At 38.0% G+C, this 17,165-nt stretch overlaps 1 protein-coding gene across 8 annotated transcripts in view; it reads left to right on the forward strand.

Moving 5' to 3' along the window:
- LOC124554970 (CLIP-associating protein 1-A) overlaps positions 1-17,165 on the forward strand; it is a 250,544-nt gene that overhangs the window by 78,856 nt on the left and 154,523 nt on the right. The window lies entirely within an intron of this gene.

Consider the following 17,165-nt stretch of genomic DNA (forward strand, 5'->3'; position numbering starts at 1 on the left):
CGACAGTGATTTTACCCAGTTGCAAGTGTAGAAACATTTATGAGGCATATTAAGATTACATTTGTCATTTATGGACATTTTAGAAAAAATTACTGTGTTATTTTAAAATAAATACAGGTAACTGTGACCAGTGTCTTTTAATATATATGTTCATTTCCGTATAGTAGTTGTACAACCGATACTGGTAGATTTATATGACAGCCACTGTTTACTGTTTGCAGTATAAAGTTAATTGTGTGGTCAGTATGTAATTAAAATGGAAACTTCCAGGTCGATATTAAGTACATCACTGCCCATACTGCCGCAAGCCAGTATCCAGCATCATGCTACGAAAATAGATACACAACTTGTGCATTCCTCATTAGTCTCAAAAAGTAGTTTGAGGAAATAAATAAATATTTAAAAAGTCAATGGTCAGAGTTATCTGTATTTGTAGTCAACAAATATGCGTACTTTAAATTATGGTCTGAAATATATATGAAAAACATTCTTATAGCTGAATTAGAACTTTTAGTGTTGTGGACTTAAAACTTTGTGGCTTATTACATCTGTTGACAACTTTATCAGAGAAAGTATATATACTTCTTTACTATTACTAATTGATGTTTTCTGAATTATGTATTTTGATTGAGCGGGAAAGGAATGGGCCCAGCCATTTTTTGTAGCTGTGAACCATTTCAGCATTGGAATGTTGTGTCAGTCTTCATTTTAGTGAAATGTTGCAAACATTGTAGAGTACAAATGAATTTTAGACAGAACAGTACTGAACCACCTTCAAAGACAAATCAAACTTAGTGTAATTAACATATATAATAATGTTTCTGAAAATTCCAACACTGTGAAGGATGATTATACTGGAATTAGTTTACCAAAAATTATGGCTATGAAAATAGAAAAATGATTGGGATTAAGTAACTGTTCATGATCTCTCGAGTTTTAGATCCTAGTTTGCTGCAGAAACTGCGTGCACTGCATGTTGTGGCATGGAATGAAGAAGTGTCTGAATGTGTTCCTGCTGGAATCTTCTTCTATGCAATTTGTATGCAAGTACACAAAGGATCACCTTCTTATATGCACTGATTCCACACACCTACCAGTGCCGTAGCACAAATTTTCCTGTACAGGCCAAAATGACATCACAAAATCCTCTCCTAGGAACTTTTCATTCTGTCACGTTAAATCTCACATGGTGATATGTGACATTTTAATGTTCACAAGGCACTTCATTTAATATTTTCTCTACAGCTAGACGAAATTCAACGTTGACCAAGTCACAGTTTGTACCTAACTATACAATTGAATGTGGAATTTCCATGAAGGAACAAGCTGTTTCATTTGTTGATTTATCAGCAGTTCTTGGTTTGAGCTCTCTAAGTAACCTTTTTCCTGCAAAACCTCTACTAAAAACAGTTATGTGGAATCATTAAGTGTTCGGATTGATTTGACCATGTTGAATATACACTTAAATAGGTTTCCATTTGCATCTGAAAATGCTACCGTGATATTCCAGAGATACTTGCAGCAGCTATGATATGATATGTTGGTGCCACAAGCCGCAAATTATGTTGACTACATCATCCACACAGGGGCTATTTGCAAGCAACATCTCAAAAATTTACAACTATTTTGTGAACTTACAGAGATTAAATTCAGATGCAAAAAGAGAGAGAGAGTGTAACTTTTTTCTAATGTGTCCATTATGGCTACATACTAAGCAGAGACGGTCTCTGACCTATATCAGCCCTTGTTGATTAAGTTAATGATCTCTCTACTCCTTCAAATTTTGAAGAGCTCCGGTTGGTATTGGGTAAAATAAACAATTACGGCAAATTCATTCCATGGGCCACACATATTTTGTACTCTTCCTATTGGCTTAAATTTATGTAGTATACTAATCACCTGGCAGCTTTTTCAAAATTACAGAAGTGTTTGAAGACTGCTCTCATGTAAAAAAAACTTAATGCTTCTTTTTTACTGGACCAAATTACTCCTTATTACATTTATTTTGCTGTAAGGCCCAGATGCAGACATACCAGCACAATAACTTAATTGGTGGTCTTGGTTTAAGCAGTTACTACTGTGAGGTCCACTACAGGCGTACTTTTCTATATGCCAATACTGACAACTTATCACATTTTCCACTAGTCCTGATTATGACTTTGTTTTCAGTTTAACGAAAACATCTGAGACCCACTAGAAAAATTTCTGATAATAGCCCAACAAGTGCCAAATTTGACAGATCAGGACCTACTTCTAAGAAAAGTAGCTAATGATGTGTACCGTAGTTGGGTGAAGCACCTTTGTAAAGTTACGAATCTTGTACAACAGACTACTTTGTTTCCCTCACTGGATTACAAACAACCCTCATTCTGGGTTGTGGTTCAAACCAAACTCCAAATACTAGATGAGGTGCACCATGGGATATATAGGATGAAGTCATTGGAAAAGCATGATTGATGTTGTCCAGACATTGATGTTGATATTGAACATACAGTCTGGCCCTGCAAACTATGCACAAAAAACTGGTCAGCACCAGCAAGGCAATTTCCTCCCACCAGTTCTACTCCAAATCATTCATGAGAGCAGGTACAAATTGGTTTTGTGATTATTTGTTGGGGACATGCTCTTTAATTTTCCATACATTGCCTGGAATGTAATCAAAGGAAGCCGTAGTTACAATTGGGGCATTGCCAACCGTGTTCACTGTTGAGAGGATGACGCACAGCGTAGTATCAGATAATGACCTGCAGTTCATCTGTTAAATTATGCCCTTTTGTTAAAGTAACAGCAATACACCTCAGATCATCACTTTTCAATCAGTGTCTATCTCTAGGGAGGAGTGACTGGTCTGAATATTTACAGCCCACACTAATAAATTGATGACAACGACAGTAGCCTCCAAGGAAGCTATGACACGCTTACCTGCTTCTCATCATTACACCTCACCACACAGCTGAGATTTTACCCTGGCACAGCTGTCAGACGCCTTAGTCAGCAAACATAGAGCTAATATCCATACTTATATGACTGTACTACCTCACTGCACTTGGTTTGCACATTTGGCTATACACTGAATGGACCAAAGGAGTCATTATTGGCTATAAGGGTCTCCTATGTTCAAGGTGGTGGCCTGACAGGAGCGACTTGTGCGACACTAAAATCAGTTGGAGCTATGACAAGTAAGGGATTACATACCCCTGATACGACCATGTCAGGCCCAAACGAGTAGCTACAGTAGAGCAGCACTACAGCTGGCCTAAGTCTATACTACCACATTCTAGTTACATGCAATACCAACCTGGCCAAGGTATCTCAACTAATCCATTAGCTCGTCATACGTACTATCTCAGTGCCTGTGCTGTAGATCCACCTAGTTGAGGTCACAACCAGCAGTGATAAGTGATGAACCAGTGGAGGTCAATCATTTCCCCCAACAGTTGTTGCATCAGCTCTTGCCACCCATTGCCACCAAACGTTTGGCCCCAATATCCATTGTTCCTGAGTACCGGAATTCCCCAACTGTCACCTTGAGGCAATATTAAGGGTACTCACAATCCTTTGCTACTTGTACCAGTTCTGCCACTGTGCACCAGTTTAAGGGGGAAGGATTTTGTGTACTTACTATTGAGTTTTATTGAGATATACTAGGCCAGCAAAAGTATAATGCAGAATTTCTAGTTCCATCACCGATCACAAGCAAATGACCCACAGTAAGCATGTACCCTTATAACCAATAATGACTCCTTTGGTCCATCCAGTGCAATTTCGGAAATGCTTCCATCCCTAGCATGAAAGCCAATGATCATGCCCTTTCGCACATCAAATAAAGCACTCAGTTTTCACATTACAAGAAAAAGTGAGCTGTTTTTTGCATCCCCAGACACACTTTATGTACCGTCCACTTCCAGTGCTGTCACCAGTTGTGTGTTAGTGTTTATGGCATTGTGATGTAGAACTCAGTCGGTGCTCACATTAATGTGACTGGACCATATACATTGCAATTGACACGTTAGATTGCTAAAGTCTTGAGCTGGTTGGAGGGTCCTGCCTACAATGCTCCAAGGATTCTCAGTTGGGAGAGATCCGGCGGGCTTGCTGACCAAGGAAGGGTGTGTTAAACATGAAGATGAGCCATAGAAACTCTCACTGTTTGCAGGCAGGCATTATCTCTCCGAAATGTAACCCCAAAATGGCTTGTATGAAGGACAACAAAATGTGGTTGACAGGCCATGTGCAGTCGGTTAGATATCCCACTGCTGTCTGGGACATCTCCAGACACATCTTCAACCTGGAATTTCAGTGACTGGAGTAGAATTGTCTTCAGTGATGAGTCCTACCTCGAATTAGCCCCGATGATCATCAAAGACATGTCTTGGAGACACCCCTGAAAGTGGTAGGAAACTAACCTGTCACCCACTATGCAGTCTGACAACCAGGAGTGATGGCCTGGAGTACAATTTCTCTTCATAGCAGGTCCCCTTCGGTTGTCATCCGTGGCACCCATACAGCACAGTGGTACGTTGACTATATTCTATGCCCTGTTTATTTGCCTTTCATGGTAAGACAGGTTTACATTTTAGCAAGATAATGCCCACTCACACTTGATGAGAGTTTCTATACTGCTTCTCTTCATGCTTACCTAACCCTACCTTGGCTAGCAAGGTCACTGGATCTCTTCTCAGTTCAGAACATTGGGAGCATTATGGACAGTGCTCTTCAACCATCTTGTAGTTTTGACAATCTAATGTGCCAATTGGAGAGAATTAGGCACAATATTCCTCAGAAGGACATCCAACAACTCTATCAATCAGTGCCAAGCTGAATAACAGCTTGCATAAGGGCCAAAAGTGGACCAACAAGCTATCAACTTCCTCAGTTTGTGTAGCTCTTTATCTTGAATAACTCTCCCAATTTTTCTGAAATTGTAATTGTTTGTGTCTGTACATGTGCATCACACCTAACGATTTCTGTCCCATTTGGATAATTGCTTCATGCTGCGTAGTTTTTGTTTTAGAGTGTGTTTCTTGGTCTCGCATTATAATATACATTTGACTCAAGTACTGACATTGTACACTCACACTCATTGGCCAAACCAGCTGTGGAGTGGATTTAGTCTACAGTGCTCCCATAGTTGCCATTTGTCTTGATGTTACTCAGCATTTATAGTGTCAGAAGTAACGCTACATGTGAAACATTGGTTGATGTATTTTTGCAGAATTGCCTATCCTGTAAATGTCTTATCAGGTAAAGTATCAGATCCTCTCTATCAGTAGGCGTCAAATAGCTTTGCTTAAGAGCCATTATTGACATCGTAGGACTACACCTTGGGCTGCATGGGGGAGGGGGGTAAAATGGCCACGTAAAGACAATTTCAATTTTCACCAAACCATAGTTATTAATAGCTAACCATCTACCCATTTTGACTCTATGTATTATAAGGTATCGCACCAAATATTTTCAAGTGAAAAAGAAAATAATATGTTGGAACTAGATGTATTACACGTGGCCAGTTTTCCATACCTAAACAGGTATCGTGGACAGTGCCATCGCAACAGAGTCCAAGGTGTTTTTCTCATTTCTTGGTGCATATTGTAGGCATCTTCATGCCCTAGTGTACGAAAGAAAACCAGTTGGGTGCAGCAGACTGTCTTCAGTCGCACTTTGTGTTAGGCCAAATACAACAGAACAGACATGTTGGCTGAGAGCTTTGTATATAAAAGGATTCAGGTTTTATCATTTGTATTATGTGTGTTTTGTTGGGAGTAACCAACTCCTATTGGGGTAGAAAACTTATCAAACTGAAATAAATAACAAGGAACTATGTTTGCAGGCAAAAAGGTGTTGTTTAAACATTTATAGTGTTAAAAATTATTACTCTCCATACAAGTGAGGTAGTAAGAATGATAAAATGAATTGTTACCTCAGGCAACTCATAAATGAAAAAGTTTTTACTGAGAAATAATGGAACAAACTTCCTCTGCCAATCTCACTGACAACAATGGCAGTGTATTTTTGAACTAATGTTACCAGTTCTCGACAGGTGGCAGTGGTGTTCAGAGCGTAAATATCCAATGGCCTGTTTTTCCTGTTCTGGCCACTTTACCAAACTTTCCCCTACCAATCTTACTGTTAGTTGCTAACCTACATAAATTAGTATGTTACCTTAATTAATAACAGTAATTGCAATATGAGACACGATCGCAAATGTTTACTGAACATTTGGAATGTCATGTTTCTTTTACCCATTACATTGTATTGTATCATCCTTAATTTGATTTCATATTACTTGCTACAATCATGTATTACATTTGAAGATGACTGTCTATATAATCCATGTTCATGAATCCGTGTTCCTTCAGTTTGGCATTTATACGATAGCTGCTGATCAGTGCTAGTTGTGCACACTTGTGAGTTGTCAGCACTTGGAGCCAAACAATGAAATATTCCCCCCTCCCTTGTACTAATCCTGCAGTGGCCATGCAACATACCATTCTGCTCTTGGTGTAAGTGGCAGACATCTTTAGCTCACGGCCAAACTCACCAGTCAATTAAAATTAAGTGCATGTTGAAATATTATTGTCGCTGTAAGTATTTCTGGTTGTTACTGAGTGAGAAAAACACACTCAAAGACACTCTTAACATTATTTGATGTTTTTGAATTCTGCTGTTGATAGAAGCAGATTACTCCTATTATGAAATAGGGGTGAGAACCGCAGACCACACAAACGCTTCAGTGACAACTCATCCTAAACAGTCACCATCATTGTTACAGTTTGCACAAGGAAATTTAAAGCACAGGCTGCTCAAATGGATTTATACACCTCACTCAGCATTTTCGGGATCTATGCAGGAACACAACTAGTAGTTTAAGTGTTTTGTAAGAATTTCGTAAATATCTCTTTTTGAAACTTGAGGAAGCTCATTAGAAAAGGATGAAAATATTAATTTTCTGTTTTCTAGAACTTATGCGTCAACATTCTGTACCAAGTCTTCAGCAGCAACAGATAGTTACCCACTTTTCACCTCAACATGACCGACCATTAGTATGGCCATCTTTGAACGATTTATCCTCTTTTCTTACAAGCCAATCACTCTGTAAGTTTCCTCCATAAACATTATTAATAAACTAATTCATTTTGACAACTTACCTGTCTTTCAAAGGCAGGAAAGGAATCATGGCATATATTTCCCACCTGACAGGTTTTTCAGCTAACTGAACCATTTTAAATAAGTACAAACAAATACATGCATGGTCTATGTTTCCATTATGCTGTTGTGGGTAGCCAGAGGACACGGGTACTTAGTGCTGTTGTATGGATTGCTGACTGCAGTGCTGGTAAAAAGTACAGCAATCAGTTGCAAATAATGTTTATTGCAAATTCAGATTTTAGTCAGTGTGTGGCCATCTTCAATGCTAAAGAACATATAAGGAACAAGTTAAAATAAGGTAATGTGCATACCTTATTATGTGTACAGTTATATAAGTGTTAAGTGTGAGTCAGTAATAAAGTTTGTATTAGCAGATGTAAGTTAAAATATTACGTTAGTCCCAACTGGTCCATCCATGTCAAAGGTTGAATTCACACTGAGACCATTGGCTGCTTCTTATTTCGTACCAGTTTACAGCGCCCACTACATGGCATTGCTAAACTATATGGACTTTATTTTCCAATCACACGTTTTGTTATTTTATTTCTTGTTTTTTTTTAAAAAAACTCATGCACATACATAAAACAAACTGGCAGTTGTAACTAACAGTAGTGTCCAATTTACGAACTTTCAGCATGCTGTAATAATTGTAGGCCAGCAACTTCTCTTAATTGGTGCAACAAAAAACCAGCCAAAGTTGCAAATCTCAATTTTTTCAATAACTCGATAACTAGTTTCTGGCCAGAACTCACTTTCAAATCATCGTAACATAGTCAAAAATGGTACTTCCGAAAATGCCAAAACTATGTCAATAATATGCAAATGAGCAGTGTGTTTGCACATTTTTACAAAGTTTTTGCATTTTTGGAAACACCATTTTTGACTATGTTATGATGATTTGAAAATGGATCCCGGCCTTAAACTAGTCATTGAGTGAATAAAAAAATGTGAAATTTGCAACTTTGGGTGTTTTTTTTTTTTTTTTTTTTGTACTGACAGTGTGTAATGTTTTGCAGGTATACATATATGGTGGTGACAGTGTGTACTAACCAGTGGCATCAGTTATCATTGTACATTTTTACAATTACTTATAGTTTAAAATTACAGCAAATCTTATCCAGAAGACACACACTAATAAATTTATTTGTCAAATTTTAAGTGCAGCTACAGGAATTAGGTGATCTAAATGATTAATGGAAAATCTCATATAAGATGTGAAACAAATACTAACAAAGAGATAGAGGGGCTGGCCAGTACTTACCTCAGCTCAGTACAGCCGATAGATACACATAAAACAGAACTGAAAATTTACATTCCTAGCTTTCGGAACTTTGTTCCTTCATCAGGGAGGAGAGGGGAAAAAAGGGAAGAAGGGAAAGTGGATTCAGTTACTCACAACCCAGGTTATGAAGCAACAGGGAAAGGTAAACAGGGAGGGTAGCAAGGATGGAGGCATGGCATGCCTCCATCCTTGCTACCCTCCCTGTTTACCTTTCCCTGTTGCTTCATAACCTGGGTTGTGAGTAACTGAATCCACTTTCCCTTCTTCCCTTTTTTCCCCTCTTCCCTTTTTTCCCCTCTCCTCCCTGATGAAGGAACAAAGTTCCGAAAGCTAGGAATGTAAATTTTCAGTTCTGTTTTATGTGTATCTATCGGCTGTACTGAGCTGAGGTAAGTACTGGCATGGCATGCCTCCATCCTTGCTACCCTCCCTGTTTACCTTTCCCTGTTGCTTCATAACCTGGGTTGTGAGTAACTGAATCCACTTTCCCTTCTTCCCTTTTTTCCCCTCTCCTCCCTGATGAAGGAACAAAGTTCCGAAAGCTAGGAATGTAAATTTTCAGTTCTGTTTTATGTGTATCTATCGGCTGTACTGAGCTGAGGTAAGTACTGGCCAGCCCCTCTATCTCTTTGTTAGTATTTGCTACAGGAATTAGATTAGACAAAAATGGTGTTATAAGCTATTGGACTAGCAGCTTTATTTCAAACGGACCCAACATTTTTCTGTTTTATAATGTCCTTTCACACAGTTTTCACATAAAAATACATTATAATTTATGCAGTTCGGTGTTAAAACTAATAAACTTCCAGGTACACCATGTATAATTGTGGGTAATATATTTGCCACCAAAACTATGTACTCATGTGCAATCTAGGATTAGTTTAATCATAAATAGTTCGTTACTGCCAGATCAATGTGTCTGTTGGAAGTCTCTCATAGTATCTGAATCCCATGATTTTTAAATAATTTCCAAAAATGGAAACGTTTTGTGGCCCCCTGCTAATTAACCATTTAACTGCACTGGTCCTTTTAACGTGCGCGCCTTTGTACCTGTCCCTGTGTGCTCTGGACGTGTGCCAGGTAGAAGGACTGGTGGCGCATGTAAACACGTTCAGAGCACACAGGGACAGGTACAAAGGTGTGCGCGTTAACACATCTAGAGCAGTTAAAGGGTTAAGCAGTGTCCCACAAGATAGTGCCTGATATTAAAAATTTCAAACTTGTGGAGATATTAGATTTTTCTGCCACCTCTTTTGAAAAAAATGTGACATGTTTGCCAAAGCTGGCTTCAAGCCGCTTATCATTTTGTCCCACATAGCAAACATCGCAGTTGGGACATCCACTTCTATAGGTGTCTGATCTATGAAAAAGATTTCTTTTTTCCATACTGTTTTTAAAACACTACCCAGTTTACTTGTGGTACAAAATTCCACATTTACTTTTCTTTTTCTAAAAACAAGGTTATCCTGTTGCTAATTTTATCATAATATGGTAAACAAATACACTTATTATTACTGTTGTCCACTACATTGAAACTATTTTCTTTTTGCCATTTGTTCACTATGTTGTTATAAATGTTGTTGATGTAATTATATGGGGTAAATTATTAACACTTTGGATTTAACACTGTTTAAATAAATTTATTAATATAGATCTTTTGGATAGGACTTACTGTATTTTTAAACTGTATGTAACTAAAAATGTACAGCAGTAACTGATGCCACTTGTCACCTCACACAGTCACTATCATGTATGTGTAACTTTAAAACATTAGAGACTTTTTTAGTTAATATATTTTGGCAATCCATCATATATGTAGAGGACACTGTAAACTGATATGACATACATGGAAGCCAGCAGCCTCAGTGTGAACTCAGTCTTTGACATTGATAGTCCAGTTGGGACTGTGTTTATGTATAAATGGTTGTAATGTTTTAAGTGATATCTGCTGTTATGTATTTTATTATTAACTTACAAGTAAAACTTATACAACTGAACATATACTAAAGGATGCATGTCACCTTATTGTAATGGGTTTTTTGTATGTGTTTAAACACGGAAGATGGCCACACAGTGATCAAAATCTGGATTTGCAATAAACATTATTTGCGACTGATTGCTGTACTTATTACCACTTGATGTTTATCTGTACAATGTTGTTGTATACAGATGATGCAGAGCTAAAATTGGCCAGATTCAGACAATTCTTTGGAACTATACAATCTACATTACAACATAACATACGGAAAGAAACACTAATTAAACCATACAAAGTAATAGTGTTGCCTTTGCTGCTGTATGGTAGTGAATGTTGGATCCTAACATATGATCAATTACATTGAAACAAATCATCAGACAGGAAGGTCCTTCACTTTGTAGTGGTATATTCATTGTTGGACCATAAAATAAATACCGATATTAGACAAGAACTAAACATTGAACACATGGGAAAAAAAGAAAGAAAGAAGACGGAATGACCATGTCCAACATATGTTTAATGATAGGCTAACTGAAGCTGCAATGCAGTATAACCCAACTGGCAAGAGGAACGTTAAATGTCCCCAATGGTGGTGGCATGAACAATTCTGAGACAAAATAGGCTAAAAGGCCTAACTCTTGGTGGTGCTGGTGCTGGTGCTGGTCTATATCACCAGTTAAATATTTGTTGGGTGCATTTAATTTGTTCTGCTTTGCGGTAGATACTTGAATCCTGCCTGATTCAGCATCATGTCCCTTATTCTGTAATTTACACATTGTTGTCTCAACTTTCATTTGTCAGCAGTTGCTTCCACCTTCCTCTATGATAATAACTACTATCTATATTAACTATTTTAGTTATATATATAGTTGAGGTTAAGGACTGCATGTGAATGGAAGGTCCATGAACCACCACCACCACCACCTCCTCCTCCTCCTCCTCCTTTTTTTTCCACTGATGACTTTATGCTGTTTGCCTCTAGTGCATATAAGATTCATCAGTGAATAGAACAAGTCCGAAAGTCAGTCTAATTGGTCTGTTTTTATAAGACTATAATGAAATATAGTCATCAAATCAAGAAGAAAAATGTGCACACAAACAGTGGAGTCACAGAACCAGTTGATGAATAGTTGTAATTAGAGCACTTAAAGATGGTGACTGAACGGACAGCAGTAGAAATAAAGCAGAAGAGTAGAACTGGCCGTGAGTGCTTTTGGTAAATAAACAGTTTTCAAAATAAAGTTTCTGGTTTATTCAATATTGAAAGTTCATAATATAATATTACCAGTTGCGACTTCAGTAGAGAGAAAAGCACTTTAAATGAAAAAAATTCAAAAATTGAGGGTTGCTTGACAAATAATGGAGATATGCTTTTCGGGGACTACTGGAAGAGAGAGAAAAACAAAATTTATCAGAGGCCAGACGGAAGTGAAAGATGTGATAATGACAGTAATGAAATTGAAATGGGATTGAATGGGACATGTATCCAGGCAAACATATTTAGCGAGAAAACTATTTGAAGATTTACAAGTAGTAAGAAAGTGACTGAGGCAATGACCAAATGGAAGGTGTGAGAATATCGTTAGAAAACATGCATGAGCATGATTATTACGTAAGACCGTAGTGTATGCAAAAGTCCAGTAGACATCATTGTCTGCTAAGTAGTTGTCACATGGCTCATACTGATGTTAGGTTTATGACTTAAGACTTTATACTGCAACAAATACACAAGCCAGGTTAGTGAGGGAAGGGAAAATGTTTGCTGCATGAGTATCACAGAAAACAGCAGTCAAAATAAATTAATGCTACAGAAGTGGGACAAGTTATTGGATAAAAACGAAATACATGAGTTTGGCTTAAAAAAAACAAAAAGTAGCTTAAAAATTATGCAGCATAAATTTGATACTTAAACAATAAGAATGTTATGTTGCTTGTTTTGACGTGTGTTGACTGCTCCAGGAAGAACTTATTGTAGGTTTTCCTGGCAGGTCAGGAATTTAAGCTGCTTACAGCTGCATAACGCAGTACAGTATTATGTAATTATATTAATTCTCATTAAGTTCATGAAATTCAGACTGCATGAAAGAATGTAAACTATGGATTTATATTATTACAGTTTCTGTGCAATTTCATTATGCAAGGGTGGTGAGTATTTTCGCATTTTATTTTGTTGCTTGGTTTTACAATATGTGAAATTCAATTGAAGTGCTTGTGTCTGCCCATTTAATGACATTAGTGGGTTCAAACTCCTATAACTGTATCCTTAGGGTATTGCTTAATGTTTGAGTCCCCAATACCTGGCAAATTCATCCTCTGTACCTGTCTAGAATCTTCAGAGAGAGCAGACTCAGTCCCAAGTGTTCTCTCACTAGTGAGCGAGGCTTCACATCTGTTTTTAAAGGCATAAGGAGACAACCGTATTGCTACTACCCACTTTTGCCTTCTGTTCAGGAATATGCAGCCTTGCCACTATTTGCCATTCACACTTAGGTGAGTGTGAACCAATCAGGTCAGGTGTATTGGAAGGCATTACAACATCAAAGATCCCAGGTGTTGCTAGAGATGCCAAAGGCAACACATCTTTCTTTGCTGATGCTTCAATGCTACTGCAGTTCAGGGCAGCAGCCAAAAGCTTTTAGACTGTGACCAATGCAGTTTCCAACCATTTCCAGGTGCTGGCCAGTTCCATCAGCTTCCATGTGCAACAGCCACAGTTCTTACTATTTTTAACTGCATGCAGCTATACATAAAAAAAAAAATTCTTCTTACCCAGCAGTCACTAAGATAATAGCTTTATACTGACATCACACATTAATATTGCAAGCTTAACCCAATCAGGTATATCTTTGCTTGATGAAGTGCCCTTGTCACTTGTTGCTATAATATTGTCACTTGTTGCTATAATACACAAGGGTGGTTTGAAAAGTTCTCGGAACCATCACGAGAGGTCAGCGTTAGCACAACGAGTTGTTCACATGATATTCATTGGTCTGTTGCCTGTGAACACGTGCCACATCAGTGCTCTTGGAAGAGCGCTGTGGTGGTGACGTGCCTCTGTTGTTGTTCCCGCGTAGTGATTTGCGAAGATGGAAAAAATCGAGATTCGAGCAGTGATTAAGTACTTCGTAAAGAAAGGCATGAAAGCAAAGGACATTCATGCTGATTTCCAGAATACACTGGGGGACTCGGCTCCTTCATATTCAACTGTTACCATGTGAACAAATGAATTTAAATTTGGTCGGGAGAGCTTAGATGATGATCTGTGCAGTGGTCAGCGAGATGTGTCACTACTCCACAAGTTATTGCAAAAGTGCATAAAATGGTCATGGAGGATTGTCGATTGAAAGTGCATGATATTGTTCATGCTTTCCAGATGTCATCTGAAGGGGTATATCACATTTTAACTGAAGAATTAGAAATGAAAAAAAATTATCTGGAAGATTGGTGCCATGACTCTTGACGCTGGATCAAAAAATCATGAGAATGGACATATCGGAACAATGTTTGGCCCATTTTAGGAGAAACAAACAAGAATTTTTGTGCCAGTTTGTGATCACAGATGAAGCTTGGGTGCACTACTATACCCCAGACACAAAACAACAGTCAAAGCAGTGGAAACCTGCCGATCCTCCGCTACCAAAGAAAGCAAAGACAATTCCTTCAGCAGGAAAGAACATGGTGTCAGTGTTCTGGGATGCTAAGGGGATTCTGTTTGTAGATTATCTCCTTACTGGGCAAACAATTGCTGGAGAATATTATGTTAACCTCCTGCACAAATTGCAACAAAATATATGCAAAAAAAAGACCTGGTTTAGTAAGGAAGAGAGTTATCTTCCATCAAGACAAAGCCCGCCTGTACATGTGTTGTCGCCATGGCAGAATTACACGAACTAAGGTATGAATTGTTGCCACACCTACCTTATTCACCTGATATCACTCCATCAGACTTCCATCTCTTCCCAAAACTGAATTTTTTTTTTTTTTGGTAGATGAAGATTAACTTCAAACGAAGAATTGATAGCCGGAGTTGACAACTATTTCGCAGGCCCTGGAGGAAACTAATTTTCGTTATGGGATTAAGGCTTTGGAACATCATTGGACCAAGTGCATTAATGTACAATGAGACTACATTCAAAAATAAAAAAAAAGTTTCAGTGATAAAAGTACTTTTTTTCTATTTTGTTCCGAGAACATTTCAAACCACCCTCGTAGCTTGCTTAAACTGCTGCCTGTCTTGAACTTTTGTCCTTATCATTCCCCTGTTAGTAGTAACACATTACAGTACATGAACTATTGCAACATATTTATAAAATTTATGTCTCTTGAAAAGTTGGCTTTTGAGGACTGCCTATTAGATGTCTCAGTGCTTCACTGTTCATCTGTCCATAATACGCTGTCCAAAGGTGTGCATAATGATGATGTGTGTTATACTTCTTTTTAGAATTGAATAAGTTGTGGGGTACAAGATGTTGATGACATGAAATCTTTTTGTGTCAGCAGTTTCATCATCATATTTTATGTCAGTTTCAACATCATATTTTATATCAGTTTCAGCATCATTTTTATGTTCATTTTGACATCATGCTGCCAGGGACAGTGAGAATGCTCTCAACCCTTCGCCCTCAAGATCTCCAAGGACACGGACACACACACACACACACACACACACACACACACACACACACACACACACTACAATTGATAGGGTGAGCAACAATCTGTGACTGCTAATGGCATTGTGGCATATGGGAAAGGATCATTATTGAGTGGCTGTAGCGAGAGACAGAATTTCTGTTTAGTGTAATGTGTGGTAGCTTGCTTGACACATGGAAGACTGTAAATGAGTGCAGATGAGTAAGAAAAATATCCTGTAATGTTAGAACACAGTATTAATGGTGTGTTGCTTGACAAAGTCATGTTGTTTAAATATGTAGATGTAATGTTGCAAAGCGGCTTGAAATGGACGTATCATGTAAGGTCAGTTGTAGAGAAGGTGAATGGCTGACTTTAGTTTATTTGGAGAATTTAGGAAAGTGTAGCTTATCTGTGGAAGAGAGAGCTGCTACCAGGTAGGATTAAAGAAAGACATTAAAGTTATTAGAGGCATGCTACTAGATAGTGTTATCAGCTGGTTCACTCAGCATCTGAGTGTTACAGAAATACTCTGTGAATTCAAATGGTGATCACTGGAGGGAGAACAACACACTTTTTGTGAGACACTGTTGACAAAATTCAGGTAACTGGCATTTGTGGCTGACAGCAGAATGAGTGTACTGCTGACAGCATACATTTCACATAGGGACCACAAATAGAAGATGGAGAAAATAGGGCTCATATGGGGGCATGTGGACAGCCGTTTTTCTGTTGCTCTGTTGTGAGTGGAACAGAAAGGGAAATGCCTAGCAGTGATACAAGGTATGCTTCACCATGCACCCTGCACCATATGGTGGCTTGCAGAGTACAGATGTAGATTTAGTGGAGCCAAGATTTTGCCTTAAACATGTGCTTCAATTTTATGTACTTTGCCTTGGAAGCATGTCTCCCCAGACCATTTCAGTGCTTTCCAAAGTTGCTACAAATGTGAGATAAACCGTATAAGGCACTGAAGATAAGTGAAGCATTTGAAACTGGTTTTTCAAAGTAAAATTATCATTATCTACTGACTGGTTGCTGTCTTTACTGTGTTGTTTATTCTAGAAACTGTCACAGGTTCAATAAATATCAGTGTAATCTGTTACCACTGATTAACAGCAGCCAAAAGCGTACTCTGCTCATTCTCTGGTAAACTTAACTGAAAAATGTTGGTTTGTTAGCCCTTTTAAAAGGTATGTTCATACCTTTAGTTTTGAGTATGTGTCTGTTCCAATAACAGATGAGGAAAAATATTGTTTTGTGGCAATACAGATAAAATAAGTACTTGAGGGCAGTTTATACTGCAGAATGCAAGATACTGAATATTGCTTTAACTATTTTATGTTTGCTATTTAGTTTGATCCCTGACATTGTTTTTTTTTTAAGTCTTCAGTGGGTCATTAATTAGCTTATTAATAACAGCCTGCAAACATTGTCATCTTTCTGAAGACATATTTAAATGTGGCCTGCTTCTGTATTTGTTTATAATGCATTTCTGTGCATATTATAGTTATAAAAGCAGTCTTACCCTTGTAAATATAAAATATTAGTTAAATAAATCATCAGTTCATATTATTTTTTCTGCATTCATGCAGAACATGTCATGTAGGCAAAAATTATTTATTTTTTTGAGTATCATGGTATGGTTTTACTGAAATCACTCTTATGCATTGGAATGTGGGTGGTGCTGACAAGTACAAAGATCCTTTGCTTAACCATAGATCCCTGCATCCCTGCAAAAATCTTGAACACATTAATAATGGCTAGTAACAATTTAAAGGGCTATTACTTCTAATGTAATCAACCATTCTTTCCTGCCTTTAAGTCTACAGACATTATACCCTTGAAGACTACCCAACAATCCATCTGTTTCACATTGCTGATTACTCGTTATTGCTTCATATATAAGGGGAAGTCAAATCAAAATGAGCATAGTGTGCACGTTGGTAGTGCAGGTAGCTGTGTGCGTTGAAGTGCCCTCCATTGGCAGTCAGGAAAGAACAGGGTGATGCTCACCTCTGTGCCATTTGTCTGTTAAACATGGTTGACGTGAGGCCAATGAATTGAATGTGTGTTTGACTTTACTATGGATTCTGGGAGAGAGGAACAGCAAGGTGCAGTTTT

This window comes from Schistocerca americana, chromosome X (assembly GCF_021461395.2).
Source record: "Schistocerca americana isolate TAMUIC-IGC-003095 chromosome X, iqSchAmer2.1, whole genome shotgun sequence".
Taxonomy (NCBI): domain Eukaryota; kingdom Metazoa; phylum Arthropoda; class Insecta; order Orthoptera; family Acrididae; genus Schistocerca; species Schistocerca americana.